Genomic DNA, 14,590 nt, shown 5'->3' with positions numbered 1-14,590 from the left:
TTGCTGTGGATGTGCTGTGTCTTGCAACACTGCTTGTAACCCAGGGCAGTGGGCGAGTTGCAGGGATAACCTGTCTTCCAGGAGCAGCCAAGATAAGAGGGAGGAAGGGGGGTGAATGGAAGTGGGGTATGTGTGAATGGAATAGGTGGGGGTGGATTTTATGCCTTTGTTTTTGGCTACCTCCCTTGTACCATATACCATACCAAAGGCTTTTTCCCCCTTATATGGGGGGGGTACACAAAAAGAAAGGCATAGAAACCACTCCCAGCCATTCTATTTCCTATATATTCCACTCCCCTCCACCCTCCCTATCATCTTGGCACCTCCTGGAAGACGGGTCATCCCTGCATCCTGTCCACTGCTCTGGGTCAGATGCAGTGTTGCAAGACACAGCACATACACAGCAAGGCCGCTTTATAAATTCGGCAACCCCCCCTCTCCGTCCCCTCAAGCAGAAAAGGAGAAGACGGGGAGAAATCCCTTTGGGCTGTGTCAAATTTTTCTCATACATACTTCCTCACCCCCACCCAATGCCCCTCATGCATCACAGCATCATCCATACACAACCCCTCTCCATTCACCCCTATCTTCTGTCCTCTCCCATCCTTCCTCCACAGACATTCCTCTCTTTTGTAATACCCCTTTCACCCCATCCATCCATCTCATCCTAGGTCAACCCCTCATATTCACTCCTTCCACACTTCTTTTACTAATCTTTCTTCACCCATTCTTTCCATGTGTCCAAACCATCCCAATACTCTTTCATCCACCCTATGTCCCAGCTCCCTTTCCACCCCTGTTCTCCTCCTAACCTCCTCATTTCTCACTCTATCTAGCCTAGTGTAAGGACAGGAATTTTGAAGGGGTATTATTTTTGGAATTTCGTTTTATTTATCTATTTATTTATTTGAGTGTTGATTTGAGAGACTGGGTATTATGGACGTCGTAACGGTTTTACTCAACCAAGAAGCAAAGTAGAAAATAGAGCCTTAATAGACCATGAATTTATTCTATTCTATGTCTGCCTATCAAGATGTGTTGGCAAAGAGCCTTACTATAATCATTGAAGAAGAACATACAATAGGAGATAGCTACAAATATATTTCAGCTGATTTTGGTTAAACTGAGTTTCGACGCGACATTAGAATGTTCTCGAACATAGCGCGGGCACCGTAGCTCCGCCCACCCGTGACGTCACTAAACGTTCGGACAGAGGCGTAAGCTAAGGCCATTAATTTTAAGAGTAATAGGAAAAATTCCCAACTTTCAGTTCAGGATTCCACTAGAGAAATAGCTTAGGGAGAGATTGTGGCAGCTAGGGGCTCTGTTGAGAAGCGAAATGAAGTTTTACGAAATAATACAACAGGGAGGTTAGTAGTTTACCCATAGATACGAACACATAGCCGTCTCGTTCTTTTGGTGCGCAGCTAAAATTTTAATCTGATGCCAAAAATGATTCCGATAACAGGTATGAACACGTTCTGTAAGATTAATGAAAACAAATGTCAATATGTGAGTTAAATGATATAGTGCAGATATAGTAGGTAGATAGTTATCATTATTATTAAGTTTTGAATCTGATGCCAAAAATGATTCCGATAACAGATATGGAAAAAGGGGTTTAAGGGAGTGTACTTCACAAACACTTTGCGTATATACATTAGCTATGAGAGTGTAATACTTAGAGTACAATTCTGTCTGTGATCGTTCTCTAATAAGAATACGGGGTTGAAGGTAGACACAGTGCTTGAAGGTAGACACAATATTGTAAGTAGACTTATACAGTGACCGGAAGGTTGGAGCGTAAATAACTACGTTTTTCCACGTGCCTGTGACCTTACTTATGATGCCCATAAGAAAGAAAAAACTGTTATTAAATGTCTCGCATACCCATATATTTTTCATATTGTAAGGATCAATAGATTGTCTAGTTGGAGAAAACCACAATATACTTTTGTATTTCCTTACTATATTTTTGCTTCAGTGTAATAATTAACACATAGCAGACCTTCGCTTATTTTCTTTTACTACCCCCACATTATTGGTGGCAGCGGTGGGATTTACGCTATTAACCAACCTGAAGCTCACTTATCGGTGTGTCGACTTAGACAAAGCTTGTGTACCCTGTGGATTGGCAGTACAGTAATCAGAGACAGAATAGATCCTCGGCAGTCACTAAGAGTATAGAAATAGCGGATGTGATTGTGTGGGGAAGTGACGTGTTAAGGTGTATAGCTTTGATGGAACTACACATAATTAAAGGCAGTCAGGTAAAAATGAACAATAAAACGGAATGGGAATCCAATTCGGGAGAGGAAGAAGAGACGAGAGCGAGGATGGAAGATAGACATGAATGGGAATCTAACCCAGGAGGAGCTGTTCTATTGGCCAAATTTAAAGGTAGATGTATGTAATTTTGTAAAGAAATGCATTACTTGTCAGAGGTTCAAGGGTACACAAGGGTTGTCACAGCAATACAAAGAGGTTCCCCCTGCTACAAAGGCAATGGAGAGAATAGGCATAGACCTAACGGATATGGTATCCGGGTCGCAGGGATATAGGTATATTTTGACCATAATCGATCACTACAGTAGGTTCGTTAGGTTCTTCCCATTGAGAACAAAACACCACCAACACATACTACACTCCCTAACCCAGTTCTTCGCAGACTACAGCACCCCAGAGAGCATCATAACAGATAATGGAGCAGAATTCACCAACACGGCTTACAAGAAGTTGTGTGGAGAAAAGCAAATCACCCTGCTCTACACTACCCCAGACCATCCCCAAGCGAATGGAATGGTGGAGCGGATGCATCGAACATTGAAGAACATTGAAGACGGCTCATCGAAGAATACTGAAGGGAATCAATTGGAACAATCCGCCCAGTTGGCGCCATATCTAGTGATTTAAGGTGCTAAGATGACAGTAGTTAACTGCAATAGGAAATGTAGGGATCATATCGTGCCAGTATATGTCCAAAGAAAAACGAATGCTCGTGCAAATTAATGCAAAGATGCCTCAATGTTCCTATATATTGGACCATAAAGCTTAAATGTAACCCACCTATACTTTTATACATGTGTAAGGTTGAGATGTCCTAGGATTAAGGATGCATATATTTCATATGTTGTAAAAGGAAATTTCAGCAACAGCCAGGTGAAGGAACTAAATGTCAACTTAGGGGGGGGGATATAGAAGTCAATATTAGCCTAGGAGAGGGACTACAAACGATGGTTAGCGAGCACTTTCATTCGGAGTAGTATTGGAAAATGGGGAAATTCTTTAGCTCGAGTTGGGATCATGAACCCAACTCAATTCACAATTGCCCGCTTGACAGGGGTGTAGGACTTCAGGACCTGGTGGACAATCGCCGATTGCCCAGAGGTGAGCCCACAGAAGGGGAAGTAGTGTGCCACCCATGGGGCGAATCCACAAGAGAGAGTCGTGGCTTAGCTCGGTCGTAGCGGCTATGCATGTCCAGTCAAGTAGTATGTAAGAGGTCAATTGGGGAATCCAGCCAATACGAAGACTGATGGAAAAGTCCACGGAGACATCCACAGTAAATTGGTGTACCCCGGGTCACCTGAGATTCGTACACCTACGAGTGTGCTGAGGAGAGAGTGCCTCGTCAAGCTATCAAAAGGATAATCGCTCTCTGATGCAGGATGGATTTTTTTTTCTTTTGCAGAGGGATTTGGACCACACCAAATAGAATCCTTCACGTGATGTTGCGGAATTTTTCTTTCAGAGGGGCGTAGAGCCATGTAAGGACAGGAATTTTGAAGGGGTATTATTTTTGGAATTTCGTTTTATTTATCTATTTATTTATTTGAGTGTTGATTTGAGAGACTGGGTATTATGGACGTCGTAACGGTTTTACTCAACCAAGAAGCAAAGTAGAAAATAGAGCCTTAATAGACCATGAATTTATTCTATTCTATGTCTGCCTATCAAGATGTGTTGGCAAAGAGCCTTACTATAATCATTGAAGAAGAACATACAATAGGAGATAGCTACAAATATATTTCAGCTGATTTTGGTTAAACTGAGTTTCGACGCGACATTAGAATGTTCTCGAACATAGCGCGGGCACCGTAGCTCCGCCCACCCGTGACGTCACTAAACGTTCGGACAGAGGCGTAAGCTAAGGCCATTAATTTTAAGAGTAATAGGAAAAATTCCCAACTTTCAGTTCAGGATTCCACTAGAGAAATAGCTTAGGGAGAGATTGTGGCAGCTAGGGGCTCTGTTGAGAAGCGAAATGAAGTTTTACGAAATAATACAACAGGGAGGTTAGTAGTTTACCCATAGATACGAACACCTAGCCGTCTCGTTCTTTTGGTGCGCAGCTAAAATTTTAATCTGATGCCAAAAATGATTCCGATAACAGGTATGAACACGTTCTGTAAGATTAATGAAAACAAATGTCAATATGTGAGTTAAATGATATAGTGCAGATATAGTAGGTAGATAGTTATCATTATTATTAAGTTTTGAATCTGATGCCAAAAATGATTCCGATAACAGATATGGAAAAAGGGGTTTAAGGGAGTGTACTTCACAAACACTTTGCGTATATACATTGGCTATGAGAGTGTAATACTTAGAGTACAATTCTGTCTGTGATCGTTCTCTAATAAGAATACGGGGTTGAAGGTAGACACAGTGCTTGAAGGTAGACACAATATTGTAAGTAGACTTATACAGTGACCGGAAGGTTGGAGCGTAAATAACTACGTTTTTCCACGTGCCTGTGACCTTACTTATGATGCCCATAAGAAAGAAAAAACTGTTATTAAATGTCTCGCATACCCATATATTTTTCATATTGTAAGGATCAATAGATTGTCTAGTTGGAGAAAACCACAATATACTTTTGTATTTCCTTACTATATTTTTGCTTCAGTGTAATAATTAACACATAGCAGACCTTCGCTTATTTTCTTTTACTACCCCCACATTATTGGTGGCCCCACATTATTGGTGGCTTATATTCTTTTACTACCCCCACTTGGGCATAGGCCTTTTCGCTACCCAGGACCAACCCCGAACGACCTGAGGAAAGGGGACGGAGTCAGACGTGAATAACAAGGAGCAGTTTCCATTTATGGTCAGATATATCCATATAGACGATTGGGTGGTGGCAGCGTATACCTTGATTTTTTTTTATTTCCCAAATCGTTCTTATGTGGGTATCTCTGATCACTCCCATTGGAGGTGCTCTTGGTTAAACACAAACACTAAATCAATCGACGGCACCACACTAGTAACCCCTATCATACTTCTCAGACATTTCATTCAAACTCCTCCTCTCTTATGTTCCATGTTTCTGCCCCTTACAGTGCTGTTGGCACAATCACTCCTTCATATTATAAGCTCACTTGTAAGGGGGGAAAAGCCTTTGGTATATATATGTGTCATCACAGACACATCAAATAGTCAAAGAATTTTTAAATATCTTCACCTTCCTAAACAAGGCAGTGAACAAGTGGAACACATTACAAGTTGTTGTTGCCTTGTGTTGTTCATAACAAAATAGAGGAACACGATCACCTTCACAGGCTCTCAACAGAGTTTCCACTTGCTATGTCGTGTTCTTGTCTGATGGCTACCCCAGTACCCCCTTCCTCCATGTTCTACCCTGTTAGAACCCTTACAGAATTGTTGGTCCAAGGATTGCAGTAGAAATAATAAGCCATACCAACTATCAAGGAGCTAACTCCGCACCCCCACCCACATGGAACCTGAGAAGAAAGAAGTGATATGGCAGAACTATTTGGGAGGCTGTGCACAAAAGACAGACAAATATGAATTCAAATCTAAATATGATCATTGAAATTAAGGATATAGATTAATTTGCAACTGTACATGATTTTGAGAATAGGTATTATGTCATATTGGAGAGTAGTAGATGGGACCCAACAAGCGTTGTTATTTTCCTACATACTACAGTTAGGTAAATGCATACATAACAGGACCCCATGAGCATAGCTCATTTCTTGTGGGTAAATATACATGAGAGGTAATATATTATTTTTTTTAACATGTCTTTCTATACATAATATTTATCACTCACCTTGAATTTGCTTGTATTAACAAAGTGTGTCCAGGGTTGAACATCTTCTCTTCTCTTCTGCAGCCACTCCTTTGCAGCTGGAGATGCCATCTGCAGCTGCACAGGCAACTGCATTATCAAACTGAAATAAATATATCAAATGTTATCAGCTAAATCTATCAAATCTATCTCAAATGACCATTAGCTGGAAGAATTAAAACTAAGGTCACATCCACTCACAAATACCCATTATCTTCTGTCCCAATCTCATCTGTATCCACATTATCCTTGATGTTAACTTATGTCAGCCACTGAGCAACAAATGATGGCATAATTTTTTGCCAAAGCACACAAAAGCTACACCAGTAGTGTGTGCAAAAACAATACATGAATTTAAAAATAGTTTAGATAAAATGAGATATGAAGACGGGACACCACAACCATAGCTCCCCTTCCCGTAAAATACAACTAGGTAAATACAAAATAATTCAAATTATATAGTGAACCACAACAGCCATTCTGAACAACAAAAGTTGCATTGAGACATATTTCTATAGCCAGAATGATATAACACACTATACATACTGTACATATACTGTCAAGGGCTTTTCCCCCCTTACAAGGGAGGTGGCCAAACTCAAAGACATAAATCCACTCCCACCCATTTCATTCCCCCATACTTCACTCCCACTCACCACCCCTCCCTCCCTTGCTCTTTTCTTGGTTCCTCCTGGATGATGGGTCATCCCTGCAGCTCGCCCACTGCCCTCCCTGGGTCAAAAGCAATGCAGCAAGGCCGCTTCATTTAATTAGTGACCCCCGTCTTCGTCCCCTCATGCAGACAAAGAGAAGATGGGGAGAAATCCCTTTAGGCTGCATCAAAATATCATTTCCACATACTTCCTCACCCACATGAAAAGAGAAAATATGAAAAAGACGTCATAGAAAAATGTAAAGATCAACCAAAACTATTCTACAGATTTGTAAACAATAAACTGAAAAACAAACAGGACTTGGAGAAATTAAGACAAGGGGGAGTTGAATACACTGAGGAAATGGAAATGGCGGAAATTATGAACAAACATTTTAAATCAGTGTTTACAAGGGAGAACATACAACCTGAAGAGATTGAATGGAAAAAGAAAGTCCCCCCTATAGAAAAAATAGAAGTATCAAAGAATGAAATATTGATACAATTGAGTAATCTTGATGTCAGAAAATCACATGGACCAGATGAAATAGCAAACTGGATTCTGAAAGAATGCAGGAATGAACTGGCAGACAAAATACATAGCATAATAAGCAGTTCCTTGAAAGAAGGAAAAGTTCCAGAAGATTGGAAAAAAGCAAATATAGTACCTATATATAAAGGAGGAAATAAAGAAGAACCTACCAACTATAGACCAGTCTCTCTAACAAGTACAATAGCAAAAATTTGTGAAAGAATTATCAAAAATAGATGGGTAAAATACTTGGAAAAAAACAACGCACTAAATCCAAGGCAATTTGGATTCAGACAAGGACGATCATGCGTCACCAATTTAATATGTTTCTATTCAAGGCTAATAGATATAATACAAGAAAGAGATGGATGGGCTGATTGTGCATTTCTAGACCTAAAAAAAGCTTTTGACAAAGTACCACATAAGAAGTTGCTTAAGAAACTAGAATCTGAAGGAGGAATACAAGGTAAATTACTAAATTGGATGGAAGACTTTTTGCAAGAAAGAAAAATGAGAGTAGTGATAAGAAACCAGCACTCAAAATGGAATGAAGTAATAAGCGGTGTCCCGCAGGGAACAGTCCTGGCCCCAATAATGTTTGCTATATATATTAATGATATGGATGAAGGAATTGAAAGCTATATGAGCTTCTTTGCAGACGATGCAAAACTACTGAAAAGAGTGAAAACTGAAGAAGATTGTGAATCACTACAGAGAGATCTAAATAAAGTACAGGAATGGAGTAAGAAGTGGGAGATGGAGTTCAATACAAAAAAGTTTAGTATAATGGAATTTGGAAAAAGCAAAAACAGAATAACAGGATCATATAATTTGGGAGAAGAGGGAATAAAAAAAGTAGAAAATGAGAAGGACCTGGGAGTCATTGTTATGAATAATATGTCACCTGAAAAACATATAAATAAGATTTTTGGAGAAACTTACAATTTAATAAGAACAATCAAAGTGGCATTTACATACCTGGATGAAGAAATGGTGAGGAAAATCCTAATCACCCTGATAAGACCAAGATTAGAATATGCAGCAACAATATGGTCACCAAGTACAAAAAAATGTATAAAAAAACTTGAAAGAATACAAAGAGCAATTACAAAACTGGCACCAACACTCTCAAAACTATCATATGAAGAGAGACTACAAAAACTTGAACTACAGACACTAGAGCAAAGAAGAGAGAGAGGAGATTTGATAGCTATTTACAGAATCATGAAAGGCATAGAAATTACTGATAGAGAGAATCTGATAAAATGGGATGACAGAAATACAAGAGGACACGGAAAGAAAATAAAAAAAGACAGCTATAGAAGAGACTTGAAAAAGAACAGCTTTCCACACAGAGTAATAGACAGTTGGAACAAGTTAGATGAGAAAGTGGTGTGTGCAAAAACAATACATGAATTTAAAAATTGTTTAGATAAAATGAGAAATGAAGACGGGACCCCACGAGCATAGCTCCCCTTCCCGTAAAATACAACTAGGCACAACTAGGTAAATACACCCATCCCCCACCCTCCCTTCCATGCATCACGGCATCATCCATACACAATTGTATACTACAATTAGGTAAATACAACTCTTCTCCACTCACCCCTATCTTCTATCTTCTTCCATCCTTCCTCAACAGACATTCCCCTCTTTCCAATGCCCCTTTTACCCCATCCATCCATCACATCCTAGGTCGACCCCTCATGTTCACTCCTTCCACCTCTCCCTTCCACACCTCTTTCACTAATCTTCCTTCACTCATTCTTTCCATGTGTCCAAACCATCCCAACACTCATAAACCCCATTTCACCTCATTTCTCACTTTATCTAGCCTAATAACCCCTAACATACTTCTCAGGCATTTCATCTCAAACTCATTTATACTTTTCCTATCTTATATTCCATGTTTCTGCCTTAAAAAGTGCTGTTGGCACAATCACTCCTTCATACAATCTCCTCTTAGCATCCATTCCCAAATGTCTATTTCTCATTGCACTTTTTAATCCACCAAGTCATTTACTTGCTTCTCTCAATCTACATTCTACCTCCACCTCCATTCCTCCCTTTCCTGCCATATTTGCGCCCAAATATCTAAAGCTATCCACTGCCACCAGTCTCACTTCCAATTTGCTGCTATCCTCTCCCATTGTACATTTCATCACCTTGTATTTACCCACATTTATCTTCAACTTCCTTCTTTCACACACCTTCTCAAACTGTTACTAACTCCCTCCTCTGATCCTGCTACAAGCAGTGTCATCAGCAAACAACAACTGGCTTATCTCCCACTTTCCTCCATTTTCTTTAACCATCTTCAACCCCTGACCCACTACCCTTGCATTTACCTCTCGCACCACCCCATCCATGTATAGATTGAACAGCCAGGGTGACAGAACACATCTCTGACCAAGTCCCACCTTTACCTCAAACCACTCACTCTCTTCATTTCTAATCCTAACACACACCCTACTCCTCTCGTAAAAACTCTTGACTGCTCTTAACAGCTTTCTTCCTATCTCATATGTCTGTAATACCTCCCACAGTGCCTTCCCATCTACCCTGTCATAAGCCTTTTCCAGATCCATAAAAGCCCAAAAAACATCCTTACCTTTTCCTATACCTTTCTCACATATCTGTCTTACCACAAAAATCTGATATACGCAACCCCTACCTGTCCTAAACTCACACTGTTCCTCACCAATTACTCCCTCTCCTAATCCTCTCAATCAAGACCCTCCAATAGGACTTCCCAACTACACTTAACAAACTGATCCCTTTGAAACTACTACACTCACACTTGTCCTCTTTTCCCGTGTAAAGTGGAACTATACAGGCAACTCTCCAGTCCTCTGGCACTCTACCCTCTCTTAATCAAATATTAAATAACCTCACCAGCCAGTCCACCATCTCTCTACCTCCTTTTTTCAGACATTCAGCATGACATCCATCCAACCCAGGTGCCTTACCTGCTCTCATCATCTCAACAACTGCCTTCACTTCATCTTTTCTTATTTCTCCTCCATTTTCTCCACTCATCACGGTCATTTTCTTAGCGCTTCCCACTGCAACTACCTTTCCCTATCCTCCTTCACATTTAACAACTCCCTAAAATATTCTTTATTTTGTATTTTATTTTGTATTTTTAGTTTTACCATAGATTTTTATTTTGATGTTTCAATTTGTAGTTTCACCATAAATAAATAGTTTTTCAATATATAAATAAAAATATAACTTTCAAAATTATTCTGAAATTACCTCAGCGGTGACGGTGTTTAGGGGACACTTCCGTAAAGGTGATTGGCTGTACAATACCGACTACCGATATGATTCCAGGAGACGAAACATCGAAGAAGCTTAGACAGAGGTACCTATGGAAGTGGCTAACAGCTATCAAGGGTATAACGAAGAAGACTTTCCAAGAAGATAAGGTGTTGGCAGCTAGACTAAGGGACGAGTACAGTAAAATGTTCCCTGGGTTGTACGCTGACATCAAGACCTTTAATGTTTAAGTGTCAATACGCAAGTTCCAAGGGAAGGTGATCGCCTTCAAATTAACTCTAGAGAACGATAAACAATTCAAATACAGTGATGACATGTTTGACGGATTGGAGTGTTCGGACGATATGATAGAGGAGGATTCAGAGGCGCTCACGCGGCATTACTTCCCAGGATATAAGAAATTCGTTAAACATGGTGCAAAGTCTGATCACAGGAACTTCCAGATGCATTTCTTAGACAGACTTTTCAAAACATCAAAAAGAACTGTTATTCACAACAAATATGCTATAAGAAAGGTAAAAGCTGTGATTAAGCATAAAAATGAAACGAAAAAGAAAATTACAGAGGATTACAGAGGCGGAGCATGCCGACAGGAGACCTTTTGGTCCATAACTAGGTCGGATGCGAAAAAATATAATAATGATAAATAAATAAAAAATATAATACTATAAATAATGATAAATAAAATAAATGTATAGGTATAATTAAATGATAAACAGGTAAATAGTAAATAATAATAAATTGACAGATAACTAATGATAAATGAAAATCAAGCAAATAGTAAACAGACAATAACAAACAGATAATATAAAATAAATGGCAGTCATTACAGCATCTTGCTTAGGTGTTTATCTAAACAAATCTTAAAAGCTTCGAACTAAACTACATTGCACTGCCTCAGCAGGAAGTTTATTCCAGTCAACTACACAGTTGGCGAAGCTGTTTCTACCCACTTCCAAATCAAATTTATTTCCCGAGAGTTTGAAACCATTGCTTCTTGTCGTATTCTTATTCACTGTTAAAATTTTGTCACTTTTGATGTCAATTCCCTTTAGAATCTTAAAGACCTGCATCAAGTTACATCTGAGTCTACGCTTTTTTTTTAGGGAAAACAGATTCAGGTGTTTTAGTCGATTTTCGTATGATTTATTTTTGATATTTGGAATCAGTTTTGAGGCTCGCCGTTGTACTTTTTCCAAATTATCGTACACACCGCTTAATCTAACCTCAAACCAAGAACATAACTCTTTCAAAATGATTCTGAAATTACCTCAGTGGTGGCGGTGTTTGGGAGACACTTCTGTAAGGGATTCTCTGATTATCTATACCAGAACCACTAAAGAAAACGGAGAAATAGTAACAAAACGACCACACAATGTAGTATATAAGTTGTTCATGAATATTTTTTTAATTGAGCACGGAGTAATCAACATTCCTGAAGACATATTCAAACTAATAGAAGAAGCTATCAAGATCATTATGCCAGACTATGACACCGTCTACACACCAACCACTGGAGATTCATTGGAGGATATTAAGGATTACATTTTGGACAAACTAAGGAAGGAAAAGAAGGAACTACACGAGAAGTTGGATCAGATCTTCATCATGATGAAGAGGATGAGAGATGAAGACAGCGACGAAGAACATAGGTCGCCCAAATGTAGGTTTCACGCAGAAAAATACTGAGGTAGAATCTGACGAAGGCAAACCGTCTACTAAGAAATAAAAGGCATCTGTGGATTGTATGGCCCGCAAACAAAGCGACCAAGTGCCACAGGACAAGCAACCTGCCAAAGGTAGTTGCAGCAAAGCCGCTGCTTGTATATAAAAAATTGAAATTACTCTGCTCATCATGTATGGGGTCACATTTTCATATTTCTTCACTACAACCAAAGTAAACAAATTTATAGCATTCAATCAGCAATACATGTATCTACAGGTAGGTATAGGCCTAATATTACAATATTTGCATTCCTACATAGCATGGGTGCAAGCACTTGTTATACAAGGGGGTAAGGGGCTTCAGCCCATCCCCTAAAATTGAGAAAAGTATTACTATTGTATGTATGCAGTTACTCACACACCCAAAAAATTATGTGTTTGCATCCTTGCTAAATGCCCAAATAAATATTAACAGTATTTTGCAAGAAAATGCAAAGGAAATGAATTGGGAAGAATTGACAATAAAAGGTGGAGAGGAACTCTAGGCAATGTCCTACTGGATCTGACCACTGATTATACATTGACACAATGGGTTAAAGAAAACACTAGATATGGACACAATGAAGAACCATAGAGACTAGATATTCACTTCTGAGCCTGGAAGAGTGACCACCTACTAATAGAGTTCGAGCTTAAGGAACAAAATGATGCGAGAAGAAATGAGAAACACAGAGAAGGAAGATTAATGTATAACAAAACTACATACATATACCAAGGCTTTTTCCCCCTTACAAGGGAGGTAGCCAAAAAGGAAAAGGCATAAAATCATTCCCACCCATTCCATCCCTGAATACACTCCACACCCCTCCATCCTCCCTCTTATCTTAGCACTTCCTGGATGACGGGTCATCCCTGCACCTTGTCCACTGCCCTGGGTCAGAAGCAGTGTCGCAAGACACAGCACATCCATAGCAAGGCCGCTTCATTAAATCGGCGACCCTCCTCTCCGTCCCCCCATGCATAAAAGGAGAAGACGGGGAGGAATCCCTTCGGGCTGCGTCAAATTTTGCTCACACATACTACCTCACCCCCATCCCCCTGCCCATTCCACCTCATGCATCACATCATCATCCATATACAACCATTCTCCATTCACCCCTGTCTTCTGTCCTCTCCCGTCCTTCAACAGACATTCCCCTCTTCCCCAAAGCCCCCTTCACCCCATCCATCCACCTCATCCTGGGACGTCCCTTCATGTTCACTCCCTCCACATCTGCCTTCCATACCTCTTTTACTAGTCTTTCTTCACTCATTCTTTCCATGTGTCCAAACCATCCTAATACTCTTTCATCAACCCTATCTCCCAACTCCCTTTCCACCCCCGTTCTTCTCCTCACCTCCTCATTTCTCACTCTATCTAGCCTAGTAACCCCCATCATACTTCTCAGACACCTCATCTCAAACACATTCAAACTCCTTCTCTCTTTCTCTCTTATGTTCCATGTTTCTGCCCCATACAGTGCTGTTGGCACAATCACTCCTTCATACAGTCTCCTCTTAGCATCCATTCCCAAATGTCTATTCCTCAGGAAAAGGTGGAGTGAAGGTGGAGGTAGAATATAGATTGAGAGAAGCGAGTAAATGCCTTGGTGGATTGAAGAGTATAACAAAACTGACTTTGTAAAACTTGGAAAAAAATTCAAAATGCTAGCTGGGAAAATTTTCAAATGATGAAACAAAGATGGAAGAGAAATGGAACATTTTTTAGAGAAAAATATAAGGAGGGAACAAAGAAACATGTACCTAAGCAGAAACAACAAAAGGGCTTACATAAAGTGTTGATATAATAAAAAGTGTAGCGATGCTAAAGATTGAAGAGATAAAGCCTGGAAAAAATGGAAAAAAAAAGACAAAAAAGTGACTAAATGGCAAACATACATCACACTGAGAAATGAATCTGTGTGTTGATATTTGAGGAGACGCTCCACTGGGTACCCTGATCGCCCACGCATGTACTCGACCCATTTTGCAACTAGCTCCTCCCCATTCAGGTCATGGGTGTTTATATACTCCTCTCCTCCATTTACTGAAACCATAGATCTAATTAGTAATATGCCATGAGTAGAAAAAAAAAAATGATAATAATAAATCAACAAACAAATTGTAAATCGATTTCTTTGCTTGCTCAATTACTATGCTGCAAGTGGGGTGCAGGGCAATGTTCCCTCTAAGCTGTGTGCATGTGCATGCACACACGTTTTACAAATAGTACACAAAGGAAAATATATGTGCACACAAGGTTTTCAAGATGAAATTGAAAATTTCTAATTAAAGAAATTAATTGTATAATTTCATAATTTAA

General features: G+C 39.6%; 1 protein-coding gene across 7 annotated transcripts in view; it reads right to left on the bottom strand.

Annotated features, from left to right (window-relative positions):
- Positions 1 to 14,590, bottom strand: part of LOC143031797 (uncharacterized) — a 43,731-nt gene that overhangs the window by 14,269 nt on the left and 14,872 nt on the right. For 2 of the 7 annotated variants that reach the window (XM_076196086.1, XM_076196087.1), the window contains one exon: positions 6,080 to 6,200. The gene's annotated coding sequence lies outside the window, so the exon portion shown is untranslated. Of the gene's footprint in view, positions 1 to 5,342; positions 5,748 to 6,079; positions 6,201 to 14,281; positions 14,315 to 14,590 lie in introns of those variants that run through there. The other 5 variants (XM_076196088.1, XM_076196089.1, XM_076196091.1 and 2 more) reach the window with 4 other exon arrangements.

This window comes from Oratosquilla oratoria, chromosome 12 (assembly GCF_046742065.1).
Source record: "Oratosquilla oratoria isolate Oo_2021 chromosome 12, ASM4674206v1, whole genome shotgun sequence".
NCBI classification, from domain to species: Eukaryota; Metazoa; Arthropoda; class Malacostraca; order Stomatopoda; family Squillidae; genus Oratosquilla; species Oratosquilla oratoria.
The sequence above is the reverse complement of the archived record's forward strand: the minus strand, read 5'-3'. Positions and strand labels throughout refer to the sequence as shown.